This window comes from Diceros bicornis, chromosome 21, assembly GCF_020826845.1.
Source record: "Diceros bicornis minor isolate mBicDic1 chromosome 21, mDicBic1.mat.cur, whole genome shotgun sequence".
In the NCBI taxonomy this organism is placed as follows: Eukaryota; Metazoa; Chordata; class Mammalia; order Perissodactyla; family Rhinocerotidae; genus Diceros; species Diceros bicornis.
Window position 1 is genome coordinate 28,510,512 of NC_080760.1, and position 17,655 is coordinate 28,528,166.

The window sequence follows — 17,655 nt, forward strand, 5'->3', positions numbered from 1 at the left end:
GAAAGATGGGAGGCAAGGGATTTTAAATGTTGCAAGGAATGCAGCTGCTTGTAGGCACGGGGAGCCTGTGGCCTTGTTGGTCAGTGCTTTCCCAGCAGCCTAGGTTTGGCATTGTGAGGCTGCTTGCAGCAAGGGGGATGGTGAGGTAAGGGAATCAGCAGGCGAGTGTCCTTGGTTGTCTGCCTCCGTGGGGGTGGTGGATTCTGGCACGAGGAAGCCAAGGAGTTGGGGTCTGGGAAGCTTTAGCTTCTTGATATTCTCTGGATATTAGTTTCCCTGTAATAAAACATCAAAAGATCCATAATTAGCCAAAACTTAAGTGTAAGCCCAGTGTGAGGCCACCTGGGCTTTTAACAATTTGTAACTTCTATTGCCTTGTGAATTTCAGGGATACAAAGGTTTAAAAAGCCAATATTTACATATGAATGTAACTTAGAGAAGCAGGGAAAGGGCATGAGTGCTTTTGGTTTTAACCCCATATATGCTTGGTTTAATATAGGATAACTGATATCAGGGCCGGCATCATGTGGATGGACTGATAGGAGTGAACAAAAAGCCTATGGATTTGGTGAATCACATTAGTGGGCACTAGAAAGCATTCACCACAGTGATGACACTCAAAAACCAGGTAAGGTTAACTTGGCTTGTGTATGCCAGATTTGTCTTTTCCCTTGGTCATCCCAATAGTAGTAAAATAGGCCTATGAATGGAATAGCCATATTGGCAGGGAAGGAGGCTGTGTATGACTCCAAGAGCATGGACTTCCTCTCATCAAGGCTGATCTAGCTATTGTCAGATCTGTGTTCTGTGTCCAAGATGGTTCTCTTCCCAACACTGAGAAGTAAGGGGTTTTATTTGTTTTCCTTTTCTTAGCTACAGTTGGTCTTCATCTATGCACTGAGGCTAATAGAATTTGTTGCCTTCCTCCTGGGGCTTAAGTCTTTTGTCCTTCAGAGTAGTGAGGACCAGGCAGAATTGTGTGTCTTTCTTACAGCACTGTCACTTCCCTCCTCCATTCTTGCACCAGCTAAAGAAGCTTTCTCTGGACTCTCCCTGCTCCCAATCTTTCCATGAGAACTCAGTGAGGTCTGTGCAGAGCAGCCTTCAAGTAGATTCAAACTCTTCTGTGTCTGTGGCTCTCACCGGTTCCATAGTCTCATGCTAGATCACAATAGGCCTTTAGCAATTTGGTAAACATTTTAGCAATTTCTTCTTACCTGCCTATCTGGAGGCCTTGTCTTCCTCTTGCTGCCATAGGTTTTCAGTGCTCCTTTGACATGCTGTCTTCCCTTAGCTTTCATGCTGGTTGATTGTTATATGAACTCAGCTTTCTGATAGGTTCCCAAAAAGTTATTATTTTATAGATCACCCAGCTATTTCTACTTGTCAGAGTGGGAGTGATGATTTCTCCAGCTTCTACATGCTAGGCAAAAAATGGAAGTGTTTGCCTTCAGCATTTCTTATATTGAAGATCTACTGGCAACGTAATCTCTCTGCTTTTACTGGTCTATTAATGTCTTTATTTCAGTTTCCTTTTTGAAGCATATATTAACTGTATATTTAAAAGCTTGGTTGACAATTCTTTCTTTTCTTTTAGCACATTAAAGATGTTTCTCCACTGTTCTTTTAATTGCCATTTTCTGGTGAGAAGCCTGAGGTCATTCTACTTAATTGTTCTTTTATATGCCTTATGTCTTTTTTATATTGATGCTTTAAAGATTTTTCTTTATCACTATCTTTTGTCAGTTCAATTCTGATGTGACTTTGTGTGATTTTCTTTGGGTTTATTTTACGCAGAGTTTGTTGAGCTACTTGTTTCTATACATTTTTCTTCAAACTTGGAAACGTTTCAGGTATTATTTCTTTATCTATATATTTTTTATATCTACCTCCTTTCCGGAGGTAGCATTTATGTTAGTTGGCTTGATAATGTCCCTAGGATCAGTGAAAGTTTGTTCCAACTAGATAATTCTTTTTTTTTTCTTTTTCTGTGATTAGCTAGGTTCTATTGGGGTCCTCAATAGAGGGGGTAGGTAGGTATTTCCTACCCTCAAATTTAGTGATTTTTCCTCCTGTAACCCCTCATGAGATCTTAATCTCGCTCAGTAAAATTAGCATTTAAGACACTTCATTTTCTATTTCTAGTAGTTCTACCTGTTTTCTTTTCTCTTCTTCTTATATAATTGTGTTCTTTAAATTGTTGAGCATATTTATAATAGCTCCTTTAAGGTCACTGTATTCCAATCTCATCTTCTGTCATTTTTAAATCTGTTTTGATTAACCCATAACATTCTCCTGATTATAAATCAAATTTGCTGCTTCTTTAAGAATATGTAATATTTGATTAGATGCCATACATTGTGATTGTTAAATTGTTGAGGTTTGGATTTGTTTTTCTTCCTTTAAAATAATTATCTAGCTACTTGCAAATCAGATCAGTCATTTGGAAGCTTGTTTAAAAACTTTGTTAAAGAGGTCTATTGTAGTCTTTACTTGGATTAATTTTGCCTTAGTACTAAAGCATGATCCTTTCTAATTCTCCAGTGGTAGCATAAACTTTTCAAAAAACTCTCTTGATTGTGACTGTATGAACTCCACTTCTTGTAAGCTCTAGGAATCACTCATTACTGGCAGCTGTTTTTTGTTTGTTAGCCTGTTTGTTTTTTCTGGACTAGTGGCGTTTACTTTATGCATGATCAGAATACTATTCTGTCAAATAATCCAGAAAACATTCTGCAGTTTTGTAGCTCTTATGCTATGTATCTCCCGTATATCAGAGATTATGCTTACAATTTCCAGCAACTTCCAATTTTTCAAACTCCAATCTCTGTCTCCTTAGCTCTGAGACAAACATTCTCTACTTGGGCTTCTCTTTTATGAATCTTGAACTGGAAAATGTCCCCAGGAAAAAAGCTGGGGTGATGTTAATATTCACCTCTTTTCTTTCCTTTGTTTCAGGGATCACAGCTGTGTGCTGCCTGTTTGTTGTCCAATAACTGAAAGCAGCTATTTACTATATTTTGTCCCATTTTCTAGTTTTTTATGGGTATGGTAAATCTGATCTTTCACTTCGTCATGACCTAAAGTGGACATCTTCATAAGTTTTTGATTTAACAACTATCTAAAGCATTTAAAGCATGACTATTTTTAATTGAATCCCTTTTCTTCATTGAATTTGGCTGTCATGTTGGTCTGTTCTAAGCTACTTTATCATTCCTGAAGTGAAGTCGCAAATCCTATTCTTAGCATAGGTCTCTAAGAGTTGGTTTCCTTTTCAACATTCAACTTGTATAAAGTTCTAATGTTAAAACATAAATAAAGTTAAGAATCTTGGATATGAAAAATTTCCAGGGATCTTAGATTGCACAAATGTATTAGATAAAATATAAAACTATAAAAAACAGCAAATTTTTTATAAAACTACAATAGTGTAGTAGGTTGAATAGACAAAATTCATGCCTCCCCAGAACTACTCAGTGATTTTATTTGGAAATGGGGTCCTTGCAGATGTAATTAAGTTAAGAGGAGGTCATTCTGGGTTAAAGTGGGCCCTAAATCCAATGACTGGTATCCTTAAAGGAAGAAGAGGAAACATACAGAGACACAGAAAAGCAAGCCATGTGAGGATAAAGGGAGAGATGGGATTTATGCTGCCACAAGCCAAAGTACTCTGTGGATTGATGAGAGCCACCAGAAGCTAGGAAAAAGCAAGAAAGTATTCTTCCCTAGACCCTATTGACACCTTGATTCAGACTTCTAGCTTAGAGAAGTATAAGCGAATAAATTTCTTTTGTTGTAAACCACCAAGTTTGTGGAAATTTGTTACAGACTCCTAGGAAACTAATCCAGGTAGAAAACACAGGAGACTGTGTCAAGATGGTGGCATAAGCAGACTCTGAACTCACCTCTTCCCATGGACACAATGAATTTACAACTAGTCTTGGAACAATTACCTCTAAGAGAGAACTGAAACCTGGATAAAAAGAACCCCCACAACAAGGGATGGTGGTGACTGGAGTTTAAGAGGCAGAAATTCCTTTCTGGAGAGAAAAAAGCCACCTTCTAGCTGCAACACTTCACAGCTGGCCACCAGAAATCTTAAGGTAAGAAGCCTTCCCTGGTGGAGTGGGTGATCTGAGCAGGGGAACATTATCACAATAAGCAGCTTTTGGACTCAGCACAACCAAAACAAGTGTCATAATACCTGGCTTTGCTGGCCATTAACTACAACAGGGACTACCCCCAGAGAAGCTATCAGACATAAAGGGGAGTGGGGTGGGGAATAAAAGCCTGCTCTTAAAGGGCCCACACATAAATTCACCTGTTTTGGAAAGCAACCTAAAATCACTAGAAAGAAAGGTGCACAGTCCTTTGGTGAAAAGAGACAAACCTGAAAGTCTCTGCGTGCATGTCAGTGAGAGGTGAGATCTCCCCAGGCTGGAACCACCTCCCAAGCGACTGAAACATTGACAGCAGCCGTTATTGTGACCTAGTTCAGGAGTGCTGACACAGATGCTGGCAGATGCCATTGGAGTTCTTCCCCTAGCCTGTTAGCCCAGGGACTGCCCCACCCATTAGAGCACTAGATTTAATCCAGTTCAACCAGGGCAGGTAGCCCACCCTAAGGACTGGCCCCACCCAACAGCAAGCCCTCAGGCAACTTATGGGCCTGCATAGGGGTGCCTAGAACCATGGCTGCCAGGTGAATGTGTCTGTTTCTATGGGTCAGGGCATGTGTGAGGGACAGGACTGCATTCGTGCAATGTTTGGGGCCTCTGCAGCAAGACAACAAGGTCCGCGTCAGTGGGTCGGGACATGTGCACAGGACAGGACTGTATTGATGGGGTGTGTGGCCCTGCAGGTAGTGGGGCCTGTCAGCTGAAGCAGACTTGTGCTTCTCAAACAGCCACATAGGAGATCAGCCCCACCTTCTAAAGCCTGAAACAATTGGGTGCTCCCATGTCTGAGGCCAGCCCCTCAGCTGCAATCCTGAGATAGCTGACAACAGCCTTGCAGGCTGGATATCTGTAGCAGTTTTAAGCCCCTGAGCCTAGCAACCAGCCATGCTTGGGGCCTGCTCACTTAACAGAAAAACTGCAACAAGAATGTGCTATTAGACCTTGCAGCCAACTGTGCTGGGGCTCCTGGCACCCAATAAAATGACTGAAGGGTCCATAGCAGCCACATGCAGCTGAGCATTACAATCAGCCAGCCTAGCCTTCCTGGGCACCTGCAGCAAAAGCAACACTGCCATAACAGAAGGACACACGTAGCCCACACAGGGTACACTCTTGGAACGTTTGGAACTTGTGATGAGACAGAAGCACATTGCTGGGCCTCATAAGACATCTCTTACATAAGGCCACCTCTTCAAGAGCGAGAGACATATCTGACATCCTAAATACATAATATAAGCACAGAGAAAGAGGCAAAATGAGGAGACAAAGGAAAATGTTCCAAGTAAGGGAACAGGACAAAACCCCAGAAAAAGAACTAAATGAAATAGAAATAATCTACCTGACAAAGAGTTCAAACAAAGAGTCATAAGGATGCTCACTGATCTTGGGGGAAGAATGGATGAACTCAGTGAGAACTTCAACAAAGAATTGGAAAATATAAAAAAGAATCAATCAGAACTGAAGAATACAGTACTGGAAATGAAAAATTCACTGGAGGGACTCAGTGGTGGAGTAGATGATACAGAAGAATGGATCAGTGAGCTGGATGAAAGACCAGAGGAAATCACCCAAGATGAACAGATACAAGAAAAAAGAATTAAAAAGAGTGAGGACAGGGACTGGCCCAGTGGTGTAGCAGTTAAGTGCGCTTGCTCCGCTTCAGCAGCCCAGGGTTTGCAGGCTCAGATCCTAGGTGCTCACCAATGCACCACTTGTCAAGCCATGCTGTAGCAGCCTCCCGTATAATTTAGAGGAAGATGGGCAGAGATGTTAGCCCAGGGCCAATCTTCCTCAGCAAAAAAAAGAGGAGGATTGGCATTGGATGTTAGCTCAGGGCTAATCTTCCTCACACACACAAAAAAGAGTGATAACAGTCTAAGGGACCTCTGGGGCAACATCCTTAATACATAATATAAGCACACTAACATCCTTGTTATAGGTGTCCCAGAAGGAGAAGAGAGACACAAAGGGGCAGAGAATCTATTTCCAGAAATAATAGCCGAAAACTTTCCTAACCTAGGGAGGGAAACAGACATCCAGGTACAGGAAGCACAGAGAGCACCAAACAAGATAAACCCACAGAGGCCCATACCAAGACACATTATAATTAAAATGTCAAGAAGTAAAGATAAAGAGAAAATCCTAAAAGCCAAAAGACAAAAGCAACAATTTACATACAAAGGAAACCCCATAAGGCTATCAGCTGAGTTCTCAACAGAAACCTGACAAGCTAGAAGGGAGTGGCATAATATATTTAAAGTGCTGAAAGGGAAAAACCTACAGCTAAGAATACTCTATCCAGCAAAGTTATCATTCAGAATGGAAGGAGAGATAAAGAGTTTCCCAGACAAGCAAAAATTAAAGGAGTTTATCACCAAGAAACCAGCTTTACAAGAAATGCTAAGAGGACTTATTTAAGTGGGAAAGAGAAGACCACAAATAGGAATAGGAAAATTATCAAAAAAAAAAAAAAAAGGCAATACAATCACTGGTAAAGGCAAATATGCAGTAAAGGGAACAGATCAACCACCTATGAAGCTAATATGAAGGTCAAACGTCAAAAGTACTAAAATTATCTATTTCCGTGATAAGAGGGTAGCAGATACAAGCACCCACAAAAAGGAGGTTGGATATGATGTAAAAAACATAAAATGTGGGAGGAGGGGAGTAAAAGAGTTGAGCTTTTAGTAAGAGGTCAAACTAAAGAGACTGTCAACCTAATATAGATTGCTAGATACATAGGTTATTATATATGAACCTCATGGTAATCACAAACCAGAAGCCTATAATAAATACACAAAAAATTAAGAGAAAAATGAACCCAAACATAATATTAAAGAAAGCCATCAAACCACAAGGGAAGAGAGCAAGAGAAGAAGAAAAGAAATGGGAAAACTAATAAAACACCCAGAAAAACAGTAACAAAATGGCAATAAGTACATTCTTATCAATAGCTACTTTAAATATCCATGGACTAAATGTTCCAGTCAAAAGGCATAGGGTGGCTGATTGGATAAAACAACAAGACCCATATATAGGCTGCATACAAGAGACACACTTCAGACCTAAAGACACTCACAAACTGAAAGTGAAGAGATGGAAAAAGATACTCCAAGAAAATGGCAATAAAAAGAAAGCTGAGGTAGCAATACTTATATCAGACAAAATAGACTTTAAAACAAAAACTGTAACAAGAGACAAAGAAGGACACTGCATGATGATAAAGGGAACAATCCAACAAGAGTATATAACACTTGTAAATATCTATGCACCCAACATAGGAGCAATTACTAAAAGACATAAAAGGAGAAATAGACAGTAACACAATAATAGTAGGGGACTTTAACACTCCACTTACACCAATGGATAGATCGACCAAAGAGAAGATCCATAAGGAAACATTGGCCTTAAATGACACAGTAGACCAGTTGGACTTAGGAGATATATACAGAACATTCCATCTAAAAACTGCAGAATACACATTCTTTTCAATTACACATGGAACATTCTACAGGATAGATCACATATTGGGCAACAAAACAAGTCTCAATAAATTTAAGAAGATTGAAATAATACCAAGCAACTTTTCTGACCACAAAAGTATGAAACTAGAAATCAACTACAGGAAGAAAATCAGAAAAGCCACAAATATGTCGAGATTAAACAAAATGCTACTGAACAATGATTGAGTCAATGAAGAAATCAAAGGAGAAATAAAAAAATACCTAGAGACAAATGAAAATGAAAATACAACATGCCAAAACTTATAGGATACAACAAAAGTGGTTCTAAGAGGGAAATTTTTGCAATAAAGTCCTACCTCAACAAACAAGAAAATCTCAAATGAACAATCTACCAAAGATTAAAGGAAATAGAAAAAGAAGAACAAACAAAGCCCAAGATCAGTAGAAGGTAGGAAATAATAAAAATCAGATCAGAAATAAGTGAAACAGAGACTAAAAAAAAATCAATGAAACTAAGAGCTTGTTCTTTGAAAAGATAAACAAAATTGATAAGTCTTTATCTAGACTCACCAAGAAAAACAGGGAGAAGGTTCAAATAAATAAAATCAGAAATGAAAGAGGAGAAATTACAACGGACACATTAGAAATTGGATAGTTTAGAAGAAATGGATAAATTCTTAGAATCATACAATGTTCCAAAACTGAATCAAGAAGAAATAGACAATTTGAATAGACCAATCACCATAAGGAGACCAAAACAGTAATCAAAAACTTCCCAAAAAACAAAAGTCCAGGACCAGACAGCATCCTTAGTGAATTCTACTGACCATTCGAAGAAGACTTAATACCTATTCTTCTCAAACTCTTCCAAAAATTTAAGTGGAGGGGAAGCTTCCTAACTCATTCTATGAAACCAACATTACCCTGATACCAAAACTAGACAAGAACAACACAAATAAGAAAATTACAGGCCAATATCACTGATGAACATCGATACAAATATCTTCAGCAAAATACTAGCAAAATGAATACAATACATTTAAAAGATCATAGACCGTGATCAAGTGGGATTTATTCCAGGGGTGCAGGGATGGTTCAACATCTGCAAGTCAATCCACATGATACACCACATTAATAAAATGAAGAATAAAAATCACATGGTCATCTCAATAGATGCAGAGAAAGCATTTGACAATATACAGCATCCATTTATGATAAAAACCCTGAATAAAATGGGTATAGAAAGAAAATACCTCGGGCCAGCCCCATGGCTTGGCAGTTAAGTGCGCACGCTCCGCTACTGGTGGCCTGGGTTTGGATCCTGGGCATGCACCGATGCACCGCTTCTCCGGCCATGCTGAGGCCGCATCCCACATACAGCAACTAGAAGGATGTGCAACTATGACATACAACTATCTAATGGGGCTTTGGGGAAAAAAAAAAAGAAGGGGAGGATTGGCAATAGATGTTAGCTCAGAGCCGGTGCTCCTCAGCAAAAAGAGGAGGATTAGCATGGATGTTAGCTCAGGGCTGATCTTCCTTACAAAAAAAAAAAGAAAATACCTCAACGTAATAATGGCCATATGTGACAAACCCACAGATAATATCATTCTCAATGGAGAAGAATGGAAAGCTATCCCTCTAAGAACAGGAACCAGACAAGGATGCCCACTTTCACCACTTTTATTCAACGTAGTATTGGAAGTCCTAGCCAGAGCAATCAAGCAAGAAAAAGAAACAAAATGTATCCAAATTGGAAGGGAAGAAGTGAAACTGTCACTATTTGCATATGACATGATTTTACATACAGAATACCCTAAAGAATCCACCAAAAAACTTTTAGAAATAATAAATGAATGTGGTAAAGTTGCATACTACAAAATCAGTTGCATATCTATACACTAACAACGAAGTAGCACACAGAGAAATTAAGAATACAATCCCATTTACAATTGCAACAAAAAGAATAAAATACCTAGGAAGAAACCTAACCAAAGAGGTGAAAGACCTGTACACTGAAAACTATAAAACATTGTTGAAAGAAATAGAAGAACACAAAGAAATGGAAAGATATTCTGTGGTCTTAGATTGAAAGCATTAACATAGTTAAAATGTCCATACTCCCTAAAGCAATCTACATATTCAATGAAATCTCTATGAAAGTTCCAATGACATTTTTCACGGAAATAGAACAAAGAATCCTAAAATTTATGTGGAACAACAAAAGACCCCAAATAGCCAAAGGAATCCTGAGAAAAAAGCACAAAGCTGGAGGTATCACACTCTCTGATTCCAAAATATACTACAAAGCTGTAAGAATCAAAACAGCATGGTACTGGCACAAAAACAGACAAAAAGATGAATGGAACAGAATCGAGAGCCCAGAAATAAACCCACACATCTTGGACACCTAATTTTCAAGGGAGCCAGAATCATACTATGGACAGAGAAATGTCTCTGCAATGAGTGGTGTTGGGAAAACTGGACAGCCACATGCAACAGAATGAATGTAGACCATTTTCTTACACCATACAGAAAAATTAACTCAAAACGGATTAAAGACATGAATGTAAGACCTGAAACCATGAAGCCTCTAGAAGAAAACATAGGCAGTACGCTCTTCCACATTGGTCTTAGCAACGTATTTTCAACTACTATGTTTGACCCGGCAAGGGAAACAATAGAAAAAATAAACAAATGGGACTACCTCAAAGTAAAAAATTTCTGCACAGCAAAGGAAACCATCAACAAAATGAAAAGACAAGCTAACAATTGAGAGAAGATATTTGCAAACCATATATCTGATACGGGGTTAATGTCCAAAATATACAAAGAATTCATACATCTCAGCAACCAAAAAACTACCAACCCAATTAAAAAATGGGCAAAAGACCTGAACAGACATTTTTCCAAAGAAGACGTACAGATGGCCAACAGACACATGGAAAGATGTTCAATATCACTAATTATCAGGGAAATGCAAATCAAAACTACAATTGAGATATCACCTCACCCCTATCAGAGTGGCTATATTTAACAAGAAAGGAAACAATAAGTTTTGGAGAGGATGTGGATAGAAGGGAACTCTCACACACTGATGGTGAGAGTGCAAACTGGTGCAGCCACTATGGAAAACAGTATGGAGATTCCTCAAAAACTTAAGAATAGAACTACCATATATGATCCAGCTATTCCACTGCTGGGTATTTATCCAAAGGACTTGAAAACACCAATGCGTAAAGATACTTGCACCCCTGTGTTCATTGCAGCGTTATTCACTATAGCCAAGACTTGGACGCAACCTAAGTACCCATCAAGGGACGAATGGATAAAGAAGATGTGGTATATATACACAATGGAATACTACTCAGCCATAAGAATGAAATCCAACCATTTATGACAACATTGGTGGACCTTGAGAGTATTATTCTATGCGAAATAAGTAAGAGGGAGAAAGTCAAATACCATATGATCTCACTCATACATAGAAGATAAAAACAGCAATAAACACATAGAGACAGAGATTGGATTGGTGGTTATCAGAGGGGAAGTGAGAGGGAGGAGAGTGAAATGGGTGATTAGGTACATGTGTATGGTGACGGATTGTAATTAGGCTCGGGTGAGGAACATGATCTATTCTACACAGAAATCAAAATATAATGATGTATACCTGAAATTTATATCATGCTATAAACCAATGTTACCACAATAAAAAAAAAAGGAAGAAAACATACATTAGAATATAGGAATTATTATTACACTTTTATAGTTAAGGAACTGAGGGAAAGAAACCTTAAGTAATTTTCCCAACATCAGTTGGTCAGAAGGTTTTATAAGGACAAAGATAGATGAAAATGCTACACTGATTTTTTATTATCTTTTTGCACAGAATTAAAATCCCATTATCAGCTACTATCAAAGTGAATAATTTTATACATTAAACTATAAAATTATTTTTCACACAATCTGTCAGAACTAACATGGCTCTTTTACCACTATCATCATCACTTTTTCTTAACTTTTATTTTTAAGTCAGGGGTAGAATTATATTGGTCTACATTAATGATCATAAATAGGAAAGAGGAAGAGAGAGAGAGAAGGGGATTGATTTTGAATGGTGATAAATACTCAGTGAGCTTTTGATAATATGCTTTGCTCTTTAATACTTTCTTCCTCCTGGAATGTCCGACTTGCAAAAAGTGTTCATTTTTAGTCCTGCTTTTGTTATTTAGTCAAAAAAGTGGACTTGCTATCTTAGATAAGTGTAATAGTTAACTAGTCTTGAATTTGATGAAATCCTCAAGGTTTTTAACTAACTAATGGACGGTTTCCATTCAATTTATTTTGATGGTGTTTTTCACAATATTTGCTTCAATGATTGCTCATATTTGAAATTTCAAAGCAAAATGTCTGCCATATTGACTACAGGGATATAAATTAGTTTTGTTGGCATAATACATTCTTCGGTTTCTCCTCTAAAATTATGAATGATAGCCTGTCATTTATTTCTCAGAGTCTGGTTTAGAGAAGTTTTAATATTTCAAAATTTTTCATATCAATAGAGTTCAGTTACATATTGACCATTTAACTTATCATTTATTCTTCTTCAAAGAAGACGAAATTGATTGAACCTTGGCAGGGAGGCCAGTAGTAAAGGAAAATGTAAAATGCATCTTTTATCTGAATTTTATACATTTTATAGCTATTTTTGGTGGCAACATTTCTGTGCCAGGCTGGCTACTTTTCTGTTTTTTAAGTGAGAACATGTAGAACTTTGTTGACTAACTTGGATACTCACGTTAGAATCTTATTTATATTCCATTAGGGGCAGAGAATTTTGGAGATGCACTGGCTGACTTCCTATTAAAGTGAGCTTTGCATAATTCCCACTGACTTTTCCAAAAAACAGCTTTCTTTTGTCATCTTTCTGCTGTCTGCAAAAACCTTAACTGAAGTGTTCAGCTTGAAGAATATGTCTAATGAAGGTACGTGATGGATTCATGTTCAAAAAGTCAGAGAACTACTAAAACTAAACTTTTTTTCCTGATAAAATGAATTTTTATTATTCTATTATAACTGGCAGTGTTTATGGCACTAATGGATTATTTCAGGATATAATACATTTCTTTTTTCATGTTGAATAAGACAAAAAAATTGTTTATAGCAAAATGCATTTATACTTTTTCCAATAGAAAAAAAAATTGCTCTCTATATCTTGAGATTGCATGGAATTATCTTAAAATTAGTAATCATATCATTTAACAATCTAATAAAAAATACGTGCTAGTTTTTAGTAATCTTTAATTCATGTATGTTACATTAATTTTTATAGATAAGTATCAACATACTTTTAGAAAGTTAATTTTCACATGATAGCATTATCTTCCTCTGTTAAGAATACTCTTTTCTTGACTAAAATATGATATAATGAATAATTCTGCTGTATATATTTCTATAATTTGGCAGTTTTTTCATATAATACAATAAGATATAGTATTCAGACATGAAAATTCTGTCATCCTAATAATTTCCATCCTCATTGGAAACCATTTTTTCTCAGTTGTTATTTTTTTCAGTTGTTGTACCTGTTTATTTGCTAATAAGCTCTAACCAAGAAACCCAAAATATATGTGGCTAAGCAAAATCATAGAGCTTTCTTTCTCAGATTATACTTTTGAGATGAGTAGTCAAAATTGTTGGAATAGCTCTGCTACATACGGTTATTTAAGGATCTTGGTTTCTTTCACCATGTTATTCCACCGTTTGCGGGAGTTTTGTCCACATTTACTTTTTCAGAGTTGGTCTGGCATGTTCCAGATTTCAGGGCAGAAATTTTCTTTTAATTAAGTGAGGTGAAATTGGTACACAAATCTTATGTTTAGTTGCCATTTGTATGAACTTAGATGTATGCTCAGAAGTAATAACTTTTTTAAAAAAGATGGAAAATATATTCTATATTTAAATGACCATAGGTGTAGGTTAAACACTCTTACTGAGGAAGAAAGGAAGAACCAATTTTAATCAACACTTCCACAATTAATTATAATATTTTCCAGAATTTAATTTATGCATATTTAATTTGTTTTACACTAGATAGTATGAATTATTTTTAATACACATTCCATTGAATATAATTAATTTCAGTTAATTTATTGATGCCAATTTTATTTTGCTAAGAAGTTGGATGGTGCATCTTTAAAAACACTCTGACCATGAAGAGAGATATACAAAACATTATTATATATTTTATGTATATCAATAAGCATAGAATAGTAAAGTTGAAAGTCAGGTAGATTTTTAAATTTTTGGAATATTAAGTTTAAATATCTCTGCCTTGTATTTGGGGGAAGGAGACATTTTCTGACATTACCCCAATAGTAGTGGAGTTTAATTTTTTTATCACCATAGGATCCTGGGCACAAGCTGATTTCCTTTTAATTCCATTTGAGTAAACAGTTGTTGCTTCTATGCCTCCCTCAGCACGGACATTCAAGGAATACTTACATTCGAGAAATAACAGTTTTATCTTCTAAATAAAGTATTTTACCAGGTTTCAGTTTCTATACCTTTATCTTAAACGTTAATATTCCCCAAGGCCCCTCTCAACACAGTGTAAACTCTTCCACATCATCAAGACAAACACAATTCTACCTCGTAAGAGATAAGTATAGTGACTATCATGGTAGTGGAATTAAAATATATTATTGCTAACTTACAAGTTATTATGGCATCAAATTTCAGAAAAAGGAAGAGAGAAAAGAAAGGTAATTGCTTTGGGAATGTTTGATTACTTATTTTACAATTCTATTACTAACAATAAAATAAAGACATTATTTAAACATTTCTAATTACTTTTATTTTTCAAAAGAGTTTAATCTATTACCTATCATCTACTCTTTAGTATCTTTAACTATTAAGTAATAATTTTCAGATTTTCAGAATGAATAATGCTTGTATTTTTCTTTATCAGAAAATTTTATAATGTTTCAGATTGGCAGAAGTTTTTTGTGTTTTTTTTCCTGCCCAATGTGGAAAGCTAAGTCCCTAAGTTGCATTAGGTCACACATGACACCTTTATATTAGAATGTGCATGTTGTCAATGCCTTAGGGACAAAAATGATATTTCTATTTCTGAGTTTCTATAATTTTATGTATTCCAATGTCGTAAAAATTGGGAAAACAAATGTAAAGATTATATGTTTCATTAAAACATGAAATATGCTCTTGAAATAAAAGATCAAGTTGTTATAACACTATACACAATTTTTAAAAATCTCCTTAACCTCAAAGAGAAACACATTTCACTGATTCTCCTTTTTGTTCTTCTAGCAGTTATCTTGATAACACTAAATTATAAGTTCATATATCTATTTTGACTTAGAAACTCTAAAATTATTGAAAATGTCTCTATACATTTGTTAAAGAATTTGTATACAGATTATACAAAATATTTTTACAATTTTGTAATAAGGTAACAAACAATATAAATATTGTGCAAAATATTTCTATACACACTTCACAAAAAAAGATATTCAAAAGGCCGACAAACCAAAGAAAACATTTCCAAAATCATTAATCATTGAACAATACAAATTTAAACCACAATGAGATATCACTCCACACCTTTTAGAAAAGCAAAATTTTAAGTATCTGATGATCCCAAGTGCTAGTGAGGATGTATGGCAACTAGAATTTTTATACACAGCTGGTGGAATCAAAATAACAACTTGAGAAACTATTTAATAGTAACATAGGCTTTCCGTACAACTGAACAATTCCACAGCTAGGCAGTTACACATAAGAAGTAAGAACAAACATCCACACAAAATCTTATATGTGCATACTTCGTCTCTGTATTCATAAAAGCAAAAACTGGGGGCAGTGGGGAACTATATGACTGTCAACATATGAATGGATAAACAGATATGACATATTCATACAATGGAATATTACTGAGCAATAAAAAGACCAAAGTATTGAAACAAAAGGATGTGTATGATTTAACAAATATAGGAAAATGAAACAATGACCTACAGACTGAAAACAATCAATATGTATCCCAATCCCCAAGAAAGGAGATGCCAAGGAGTGCAGTAACTATAGAACCATTGGTCTAATTCCCCATGCAAGTAAAGTGATGCTCAAGGCACTGCAACAAAGGCTTTTACCTTATATGGCATTTCTCAAGAAATGCCTGATGTCTAAGCTGGATTTCAAAAAGGGAGGGGCATATGAGATCTAGCTGCGATTGTTCATTGGCTATGGGAGCGCTCCAAAGAATTTCAGAAGAAGGTTAGTCTGTGTTTGATAGACTACAGGAAAGCCTTTGACTGTATGGATCATGAAAAGTTATGAGCTGCTATGAAAGAAAGAGGCATGCCTCAGCACTTGAATGTCCTGATGTGTAACCTGTGTTGTGGACAAGAAGCCACTGTCAGGACAGAATATGGAGAGACAGAATGGTTTTCTGCAGGCACAAGTGTCGGACAAGGGTGCATTTTATCCCCTATCTGTTTAATCTGTGTACAGAACTTATACAAAAAACTAGGCTAACCTCAGATACAGGAGTGAAAATTGCTGGAAGAAATATCAACAATGTAAGATATGCAGATGACACCATTTTACTGGCACAAGGCAGCAACGACTTGAAATGACTTCTGATGAAACTGAAAGAAGAAAGTGCCAAAGCAAGACTGCATTTGAACATCAAGAAAGCAAAAATCATGACTACAGAAGAGCTACACAACTTTAACATAGACAATGAAGACAAGAAATTGTTAAAGACTTTGTTTATCTTGGTTCAGTCATCAACTCAATTCAAATGGAGACTGTAGCCAAGAAATCAAGAGAAGACCGAAACTTGGAAGGGCAGCAATGAAAGAATTAGGAAAGATCATCAAGAGTAAGGAAGTGTCATTAGAGACTAAGGCCAAGATTTTCCACACCCTCGTATTCCCAGTTACTATGTACAGGTGTGAAAGCTGAACAATGAAGAAGGCTGATGGGAAAAAAGTTGATTTCTTTGAAATATGGTGTCAGAGGAGAGCTCTATGGATACCTGAACTGCCAGAAAGATGAACAAGTAGGTCCCAGAGCAAATTAAGTCTGAACTGTTGCTGGAGGCAAAAATGACAAAACTGAGGCTGTCTTACTTTGGGCACATCATGAGAAGGCATGATTTTTTGGAAAAGATAATAGTGCTGGGAAAAGTAGAAGGCAGCAGGAAAAGAGGAAATCTAAGTGTGAGATGGATTGACTCCATACAGGAAGCCATAGGCATGAGTTTACAGAAGCTGAGTAGGGCTGTTGAGGACAGGACATTGCAGACATCAGTCATTCATAGGGTCACCAGGAGTCAAAGATGACTTGACTGCACATAACAACAATTCTCAAAAGTAATATTGAGCAAAGAAGCCAGACACAAAACTGCATCCTATTTAATTTCCTGTATATGAAAATCTGTAAAGGCAAATCTGTTATTGAGACAGAATGGAGATCAGTGGTTTCCTGTGGCCAAGGGAATAGAGGAAACAACTGGGATGGGACATAAGGAAAGTTTTGGGTTAATTAAAACCTACTATATTTTGTGGTGGTTCCACAGATGCATGAATTTGTCAAAACTCATTATTTATTGACACAACACTTAGTTGCTTACATTGACCCATATGTAATAGATGTTTATGAAAATTCTTCTTACCCAGACTATTGGCAAAGATTGAAAAAAGATTTTCAAATAAAGCTTTATTGTTTGTATTTTTTATGTAAAAGCAGATTATTTGGTGAAAAAAATATTTCCTGTTGACTAGTGTCATGTTTCAAGACGTGAGGCCATTATATCAAAAACAAAATCAAAATCTGTTTTCACTCTGAAAAAAAAATTGAAGGCAAACTTTTTTATCCAAATGTAAGAATATATAAATTATAATTACTTTAAAAAGTAGATTTATCACTGCTATGCAGACTTACGCATTCAAACAGAGGCAAATGATTCATTCCCAAGAAATAAAAGAACT

The 17,655-nt window shown here is 36.3% G+C and overlaps 1 long non-coding RNA gene across 1 annotated transcript in view; it reads left to right on the top strand.

The window, feature by feature from the left end:
* The first annotated feature begins 533 nt into the window (after window positions 1-533).
* LOC131419561 (uncharacterized) overlaps window positions 534-17,655 on the top strand; it is a 68,961-nt gene continuing 51,839 nt past the window's right edge. Inside the window, exons 1-2 of the long non-coding RNA XR_009223283.1 lie at window positions 534-628; window positions 3,829-4,103. This is a non-coding gene — a long non-coding RNA (uncharacterized LOC131419561). The remainder of the gene's footprint in view (window positions 629-3,828; window positions 4,104-17,655) is intronic.